The following is a 9,782-nucleotide window of genomic DNA, read 5'->3' as shown; positions in this document are numbered from 1 at the left end:
GATGAGGACTGAGAAGGGGTGATGCCAGAAGCTCGTATTTATGGTGCACCTCACGTGCAGGCACCGTGCTGGCCCCGAGAGGTGTCTTCTCTCCAGTCCTCAGAACAGCCGCCAAAGTGTTTGCTCGGTGACCGTGGCGTCACTTCTAAACCATGGGGCACGTGACATCCAGTGATTTCACATGGTTCACGAGATAATTTTAGGGTTACACAGACATAGCCTTAAAGGCCGCGGCCTCCTGTGTGCCTCTGGCTGCCATGAAGTAGGCATGTAAACACGGTTGAATGAGGGTTACTCCCTTTGCATTTCTCTTTCGATCTTTCTGAAATCATTGATGAGGAAGTTGCAGGTGAGTGCTGCCAGGCCCTAGTCTCTCCATTTACTCATCTTCCTTTTAAGCCGTGACAGAGAGAGGGAGGGAGAGAGATTCAGAAGTAGGTCGAATCTTGTAAGGCAAGAGAAAACAGAAAGGATGTAATGACAGGTTTTTCTTTTTTTTTTTTTGCATTATATGCATTTTTATAGCAATCATCTATTTATTGCAAGTGGAGCTGATGTCTAGCCACATTAATTTCTGTCCAGAAAATGTTCATTTTTTAAAAAAAATTACTTAATTAAAAAGTGAACTGGTGAAAAGAACAACTGAAAATCAGGTAGTGTGAGCATATGCAAGAACTACCAAAACGATGAGCCTGGACCCGGCATTGTGGGGTTGAGAAAGTCTTCTTGAACCAAAGGGGGAAGAGAAATGAAACAAAATAAAGTTTCAGTGGCTGAGAGATTTCAAATGGAGTTGAAAGGTTATTCTGGAGATTACGCTTATGTGTTATTATAAATATCCCTTTTTAGTTTTTGGTGTATTGAAATAGCTAGAAGGAAATACCTGAAACTGTTGAACTACAACCCAGTAGCCTTGATCCTTGAAAATGATTGTGTAACTATGTAGCTTACGTGGTGTGACTGTGTGTGAAAACCTTGTGGATCACACTCTCTTTATCCAGTGTATGATGAATGAGTAGAAAAATGGGAATGAAAACTAAATGAATAATAGGGGAGATGGGGGCAATGGGGTGTTTTGAGTGTTCTTTACTTATATTTTTATATTTTTATTCTTTTTTTTGATAATGAAAGGGTTTAAAAATTGATTTTGGTGATGAATGCACAACTATATGATGGTACTGTGGACTGTGGATAACTGTACTCTGTGAATGATTACAGGGTATGTGAATTTACCTCAATAAAACTGAATTGGGAAAAAAAAAAAGAACTCTCAAAAGTGGGGGGTGGGTGACAGCCCCTCACTCACACCTGGAACGTATGGAGTCAATTGTCTTTTAATTCCTAAAGAAGAAGGAGTGTGGATAAACCTCTGGCTAGCACTGTGTGGTTGCACTGCAGGGCTGATTTCTGGTTTCCACAGATTTCCCATATTCTAATTTGACTTCAAAGCTTCCTGGGTGGGGTTTGAACCGGCCAGCAGGCGAGCTGCCGACCCGCTGTCAGAACGGGAGGCGCAGCGGGAGGAGTGGCCCCGGGGCCGGACTGCATCCACCGCGTCTCGGGCGCTGACCCCGGCCTCCGACTCCAACGACTTCATGACGAGGCGTTTCCGGGCACAGCCGTGTGGCTCCTGGTTTCCGACGTGTGGGAAGAAGGGAGTAACGAGTCTCACGCAGAGAAAAGTCTTGAGAACACCTCGTGGCGCGCCCAGCGCAACTGTGACGAAATCTCCTAAGCGCGGAATGAAAGGGGACACGGTGAATGTGCCGGGGAGTGTCCGGGTGAAAACCAAGGGGACTTGGATGCCCCTGGAGAATCATCTGCCCGGCATGCGGGGTGCAAGTGGGAGAATCCAACTCATTGCCCGGAGATCACTCCACCTTCTTCAGAAAAATTGGTCTCAGTGATGCGGTTAAGTGACCTCTATCAAAGATGATGACCCGGGTCACTGTGAAATGAACCGTTGTGACAAGAAGATTGACTAGTGAATGTGGTTGGTTTTCTCAAGTCTGAGGTCAAGATGCAGAAGGGCAAGTGCCAGATGGCTAAGAGGTTCTTGGAGGAGCGCAAACAGAGGCTGGAGGAGGAGGCCCAAGAGCTGGCTGAGATGGAGCACGAGAACACGGAGCTGAGACACGACACCCAGCACATCAAGGAGGAGAGGACTTTCTATGCTTCAGAAGAAGCACCCCCAGCAGGAGGAGTGCCGCATGTCCAAGCTGGTGGAGGCTGCAATGGATGGAGGCGCCGCTGCCAAGCAGGTCATGGCTTTGAAGGACACCATCAGGAAACTGAAAACAGAGAAACTAATGACCTGCTGGGACATTAACACGCTGATGAGGCAAAAGGAGCTTCTCCTGCAGAAGCTGAGCACATTTGAGGAGACCAACCACTCCCTTCGAGACCGGCTGAGGGAACAGCGCTGCCGACAGGACTCTGAAAGACTGATGGAGCAGCAAGGAACATTACTAAAACGGCCGTCGGAGGCAGATGCTGAGAAAGCGTGACTTACCGCTGAAAGACAAGGACAAGGAGGCGGAAGAGCTACTCCAGGGAATTCAGTGTGAGAAGGCTCAAGCAAAGACAGCATCTGAGCTTTCTAAGTCCACAGAATCCATGCATGGACATGTGCAGGCTCAGCTTCGGTGCAAAGAGGCTGAGAACAGTCCCGTGGGCATGCAGATCGAGAACCTGGAAAGCAGTGGGAACCAGCATGAGGTGGAAGTGGAGGCCATCATGGGGCAGCTAAAGAAATTGAAGAAAAGGGAGACCCAGACAAACAGATCTTGAAGAAGACCATCCGAGCCCAGAAGGAGCGAGCTGAGGAAAGTGAGGAGAAAGCTGAGCAACTGCACATGTAACTGGCTGACAAGGATCTTTATGTTGCTGAAGCTTCACGCACTCTGGAATCATGAAGGAGCTGCAACAACCAAGTTGCGAAAGAGAAGGGGGATCTCGAGCTGAAATGATCATCCTCGGTGACCGGGTGACAGAACAGGGGACGGTGTGGGAGGACCGGGAGCCTGGTGGAGGGATGACACCACCACGCTGGCGAGGATTCTGCATTCAGGCTAGAGAATGAGAGGCTGAAGGCTAGTTTCACCCCACTGGAGGACAGATTCAATCAGGTGCACCTCAAGGTCCAACCGCTGGAGGCATCAGTTCAGAACTATGAGAGAACGATTGACTAAGAGTCAGGTGATGAAAACCAGATTGGAGGCCGATGAGGTGGCTGCCCACGCTGTGAAAAAGAGAACAAGATCCTTAAAGATGAGATGCACAAAGAGATTGAAGAGGCACGTAGGCAGTTCCAGTCCCAGCTGTCCGGCCTGCAGCGGCTGCCTGACATCCTCAGGATCACGGAGGCTAAGCCAGCAGAGTGCCAGGACAAGCCGCAGGGCTATGAGAGGAAGAACATTGACCTTACGGCCATCTCATCAGACCTGCACAGCCAGATCGAACATCAGGGCACAAGCCGGAGATGGGGAGAGAAAAACATCAGGCTTCCCAGAAGGAAAATAAACAGCTGAGTCTGAAGGTGGATGAACTGGAGAGGATGGCCTCTGTCTCCAAGGATGGCACATGGAAATTATGGGACACGGATGTGGAATACAAGAAGCAACAGGACCCCTACTTGCTGAGGACAGGCCGCTGTGAAGAGGAGAGCACTGTGCCGTGCCGCCTGGCACTCTTCCCTGATGTCCATGTCTTGGCCTTGGCCAGTGGCAGCAAGATTCGTCTCTACAGTACCTGTCAGGGTGAGGAGGAGGAAAGCTTTGAGAAGGTCCATGGGGAGTGGATCACTGATTGTCCTTTGACATCACTGACTGTTTGGGGCCTCCTGTGGGGACAAGGCAGTACGGCTTTTCCACAACACCCCTGGCCACTGGGCTGTGGTGGAGGAAACACAGGGCTCCTGAACTGGGCCTCCAATGGGAACACCCGCCAGAGGCTGCAGCACCCGCTGACCCAGGCCCAGGAGGCCCTGAAGAGCCTGGGGGCCTTGAAGAAATGACTCGGAGGGGGCGGCTGGAAGGTTCTGGCCACCTGCTACTGCTGCTACTACCGCTCCTTCCCAGGCACTCTCCAGCTGGAAACCTCAGAAAAGGAGTATTTTGGTTTTCCTACCAGCAACCCCTCTCTTCTTTTTCCCAGTGAAACTATTCTTGCCCTTAGCTCCCTCTCTCTGCTTTCTGGTTGTGACCCCTGACCCTCCTTGACCTCTGAGGCTAATGACTAAGGTGCTTCTCTTTTCCTGGGGCCCAAGGGGTGGAATCTATCTTTATTGGACACCAAGGAAAACCAAGGAGAATGATAGAGAGAAGAGAGAGAGACCATGGCCTTAGCCTTGTGGCAACATACCCTGGTACCCAAAGAAATTTGCCATTGTGGAGGCAAAACCTAAGAACACCTGAGTACTGACCAGCAATTCCACCCAGAGGTGGGAGAGTGGGATCTCTTCCGATTCCAGAACTGTGCTGTGGGGGAGGGGAAGGCTCGTCCCCATCTAGGCCAGGTTCCTAACTCCATCAAAGAGTAATTAAGGGATTTTATTCTGTGCCTCAGTTTTCTTACTCGTAAAATAGAGAATCATCCTCTCCTGTGATCTCCTTGCAAAAATGTTGTGACGGCATGAGGGATTTGGAAGAAAAGTGGAAAGGAGTAGTAATATACGTCAACTACTGTCCAGTGTCATTTATTAACTCCCTGATAAAAGTGGGAATCAAACAGTATGGCTTGAAACCGAATTAGAAAGAAATAAGCACATCCCTTGGGAAGGCAGTTTTGGGGACTTGATCATAACATATCTTTCTGGTTTTGCTTCAAGTTGTGTGGCAGAATCACAGAACCCCAAGGTGGGGCTCCTCTTTTCTGGGTGGTTACGTAATATTTTGAGTCCATCAAATGTTGTGAGCACCTACTCCGCCCAGCACCGTGCTAGACCCGAAGATCCGTGTGGATACGGCATCGTCCACCGTCAGAGACGGCGGGAGGTAGAGAGCAGGCACGTTGTTATCTCTGATTCATAGCTGGAGAAGACTGTTGTAAAAGTCAAGGAAAGAGAGAGAGGATTGACTCGGGACAGCAGCAATGAGTATGGAGTTGGGGGGATATATTTGACACAGAGATTAGATATTTAGAAGTTTGAATTTTTGAATAGAGGACTGCTTGGATGTGGGAGGTAAGGAAAAGGACAACTCAAGGGAGACTTGAGTCTAGTCAGAATTTATTCATCCAAAATTAAATTTTTGATCTCTCTCCCTAAAACTAGAACCTCCCCAGTCTTCCCAACTCTATAAATGTTTCAACAAGCCAAAATCTTGGGGTTATCTTTGATTACTCCATTTTCATTACCCACCCTCCCCACTACTACGATCATTCCATCAGAGAATTCTTTTGAATATACTCCAGATTATATCCTGAATCTGCTACTTCTCTCCATCTCTTCTGTTGCCATCCTGGTCCGAGCCACCGTCATCTGCTGGGCTGCTACAATATACCTTCCTAACTGGCCTCCCTGCTTCCTTTCTTGCCTCATTAAATCACTCTTCTACATAAGAGAGTGGTCTTTTGAAAATGTGAACCAGATCATGTTATTCCCTAGTCTAAAAAAAAAAAGCCAACAACCACCTCCAAAGGCTTTCCATCACACTTGGAATAAAATCCAGAATCTCTCCATGGCCTACAAGGCCCTGTGTAATCTGGCTTCTTCCTTCCGCTGTGACGTTTCTCCACTCTCCCAACCACCCTTGCCTTGCTATGCCTTAAGCAAGCCAAGTTCTTTCCAGCCTCACGTAGGGCTTGGGCCACTGCCGTTCTCTGGCTTGGAAGCATTTTCCTTTCGTGTCAGCAGGCTCGTCATGCTTGTCATCACTCAGTTCTCAGTTTAAATAACGCTTCAGAGAGGTCCTCCCCGCCCTTTCTACCTTTCATATCACATCTACCACATTAGCTTATATGGTTTGTGTTGCTGAACGCTTTCCGAAATTATCTTCTTTGGGTATTTGTTTGCTTTGGGGGTTTCAGCCAAATATTTACAGGAGGTCAAGTGGGTAATGGGGCCGGTCACCCAGGGCTAAGACAGCAGGAGATGGTGCGGACTGCAGTGATCTGGAGAGCATGTGTCCTGGGTAAGGGATGGGGAGGTGGCGGCTGCTTATTGTTTTTGAGGGATCCAGACAAAACTGCCTGTTTCAGAGAAGCTGTTTTAGAAGTTGGCAACTTACTAAAAACAATTTAAGCACTTTATGGACCAAACAGAACACTGATGTGGGCACAGGCAGCCCACTGGTCTCTCATTGGCAGCTTTTGGATTGTTCCTTAACCCCCTGGAATGTGAGCTCCACGAGGAGAAGACTTGTGTGTTTTTCATGCTCTGTAGCCCAGGCACGGTGCCTGGGACAGAGTCAGCACTCAGTAAATGCCAAACTCAAACCAGGGACAAGATGAGAGAAATTCCGTACCCCCTGTGTGTGTTCTCCCAGTTATCAGGAGAATGAGACTAAAATACTTCTTTGCATATCTGCTTCGAGAGGAAGCTCTGGTATTATTCTCACTGTATGTCCAGGACAGGAAGTGGCCATAGAATGCTGAGTAACTGAAGTCAGAAGTCTTAAAGTTCCCATTTTCAGCTGGATCACTTTCTGACTCGAGACTGAGTGGACAGATCCCTTGACATCTCTGAGTTGGTTGCCTCACCTGTAAAACGGGAGTCTCTGTCCTGCCTGCCTGGCAGGGATGTGAGTTTCTACTGAGGTGAGAGAAAGCACTATAAAAAGTCACCACGGAGGCTCTGAGGAGAGAAAGCGCCTCTCACCGCAGATGAGGCTGCGTCTCCTGTAACCATGGAGACGGGGTCCGGATGTTAAATAAGAGCAGAGGTTGCCAGGTTTTATGAGCAGAAATCCTTGTGCAGGCAGCATGAATATTTTAATATTACTATTTCAACTTCCTGAAATTTTTCAAAATAAAAAGTTGGGGAATATTTAAAAAAAAAAAGAAAAGAAATCTGGAACTCTCCGGCAGACCTTCAAGAATCTAAAAGACCCCGCCTAGTTACTATTTTATTTTCTGCAAAACAAGCATAGACAGGGAGACTTGGAATTGCAATCTAACGTCTAAATAAAATGTAGACTCCCTTGGTCCAAGAAGCTGAATTGTTTGATTAATAAGATCATCTTTTCCTTGTTGGAAGCTGTTGACAATGTGGACCTTAATAAAAATGACAATACTTAGTAGGAATGTACATACTTATCAGTGTCTAGTGGCAACTTCCTGAAGTCACACAAGTCATCCAGAATTAGAAGAGAAAAAGAAAAAGCTCTTCTGCTCATAAACAAACCCCAGTGTAAATTCTAGAAAAATAGAGTGGAAATATTTAGTATTGATAAGTGAAGTCTCTCGGTCTTGACATCTCAATTTTTGATTATCACTTCTCTTCTGTAACTAAAGAAGTACTACCTGAAAGAATTCTGATGTACTGTCACCAATGGGAGGACATTTGAAATTGCAAAATACGCCTGTAATGGTAAGTGGAAAAGTGAGAATTCAAACTCTATTCGTACATGTACAATGTTTTTATATGTATATAAATATGTTTTATATATACATTACACATGAAAAATAGCGCCCAAGTTAACTGGTGGTGGGATTTAAGTGGGCTTTTCCCCCATTTCTTCTTTTATTCTCTTCTTTATTTTTATAAATGATTTACAGTAACCAATAAAAAGAATAGAACTTAGCACTTTACATTTGCGTGATGCTTTACGAGAACTATTTTATCATTTATATCTTAACAACCTTTACCTCCAAAACAGCCGAGAAACAGAAAGAGGAAAGCATTGCGATGGACGTCACAGCTAAGACTGGTCAAAAGTGGGTGGGAGGAGGGGGAAAGAGAGAACACGCACGTAGGATAAAGTAAATGGGGCAAAAAATAAACAGTTGGTGAATCTAGGTAAAGGATATTTGTGAATACTTTATATTTTTCTTGGAACTTACAAGTTTTTATATCAAAATAAAAAGTTAACAACTTAGACTGAGTAATTTTGAGCATTCAATCCAGCACCAAGATTCACTATAAGTAAAAAGGGAAATTCTGCCTTTAAAAATGAAACATTTTAAAAACTTTTTCCTGCCATGTAATCTCCTCATTTAAAATAATTTGATAATGAAATACCTCAACATGCAGAAAGAATTAGGGAATGAGATGATTATGCCCACCCCCAGCTCAGTCAAACCTTAACATTTTACCATGTTTGCTTCAGGGTTTTAAGAGCTATAAATCACTAGAGAGAGTGTGTGCCCCTTCCTCGTCACATTTTGCTCTTCCTTCCTCCGAGGTAACCTCCGTCCTAAATTATATTTAGCATTTCAGTGCAAAATTTAAACCTTCACTACATATAGACATGAGTGCATGTGTGTATGTCCATAACAACATGCAGTATTTTTTCATGGTTTTGATTTTAAATAATGGCACACAGTAAGCATCATTCCATAGCTTATTTTTCATCTAATATTGTTTATTTCATTTTGGGGTATGTGTGTTGACACCGGTAGCTAATGTTTATTCGTTCATTTTTATGGCTATACAGTATTCCACTGTATGACTGGGCCTCACTATTTATCCATTCTCCCGGTGATGGTTACACAGGTGGTTTCCAGTTGTTCATTATTACAAAAAAATGCTATGGCAATAAACATTCTTGCACATATGGAAAGTTTCTCTCTGAGTGTGGTCCATAAGGGTCCCTGAGACCCTATCCGGTAGTCCACAAGTCCAAATTCTGTTCATAATAACACTAAGGCATTATTTGCCTATTTCACTCTGCAATGATGATGCAAAAATAAAAAAAATAAAAAAAAATGGTGGGTAAATGCCAGCACCTTAGCACAAATGAAAGCAGTGGCACTAAACTACTAGCAGTCTGAATTCTTCACTACCATGCACTCACGGAAAAAAAAAAGGAAAGACAAAGCAAGCAAATTTCATTTAAGAATGAAGTACTTGATGAATTCACTTAATGATCTAAATCACTTGGGAACTGATGAAGCAGTAAAAAGCATTAATTTTATTAAATTTCAGCACTTCACTGTACAACTTTTAAATATTCTGTGTGGTGAAATGGGAAGAATACGTAAAACTGCTGCTGCACTCAAGGTGGATTGTCTCGAGGAGAAGCACTTGTGAGATTGAGCTGTGAGCTGAGCAGGCATTTCTTTATTATTTTTTTGTAACACCCATTTTCACTTGAAAGAACAACTAACAAACCACAATTATTCAGGCTTGGGTATCTGATAGCAGTTTCTTGGAAATGAACAAAGTTAGCCTGTCACTTACAGGGGGAAAAAACTGACTGTATTGTCAGCGATAAAATTCCAGCAAAAATGAGAATTTTGGAAAATGGTATTTTCCACTATGAACTTGAATGTTTCTCAATACTTAAAGATTTTTCCAAGGAGATTAGGGATGTTATTAATGAATGTGATTTTTTGATATTGTAGAATGAAATGTGTCAGCATTTGAAGATCTGCTTAACTCAGTGAACCAAGAGTTTCCTAACTGTGCCAGTTTGAATGTATTGTGTCTCCCAAATGCCATTATCTTTGTAGTTTTGTGTGGCAGAAGTTTTGATGCTGGTTAGATTTGCTTGGAATGTGCCCCACCCAGCTGTGGGTGATGATTCCAATGGGCTGTTCCCATGGGGGCATGGCCCCGCCCATTCGGGGTGGGCCTTGATCAGTGGAGCTATATAAATGAGCTGACTTAAAGAGAGGGAACA

The 9,782-nt window shown here is 44.8% G+C and overlaps 1 pseudogene; it reads left to right on the top strand.

The window, feature by feature from the left end:
- Nucleotides 1-1,485: 1,485 nt before the first annotated feature.
- Nucleotides 1,486-4,015, top strand: LOC119515328 (annotated as a pseudogene).
- Nucleotides 4,016-9,782: the final 5,767 nt, after the last annotated feature.

Source organism: Choloepus didactylus, chromosome 19 (genome assembly GCF_015220235.1).
Source record: "Choloepus didactylus isolate mChoDid1 chromosome 19, mChoDid1.pri, whole genome shotgun sequence".
Taxonomy (NCBI): Eukaryota; Metazoa; Chordata; class Mammalia; order Pilosa; family Megalonychidae; genus Choloepus; species Choloepus didactylus.
The sequence above is the reverse complement of the archived record's forward strand: the minus strand, read 5'-3'. Positions and strand labels throughout refer to the sequence as shown.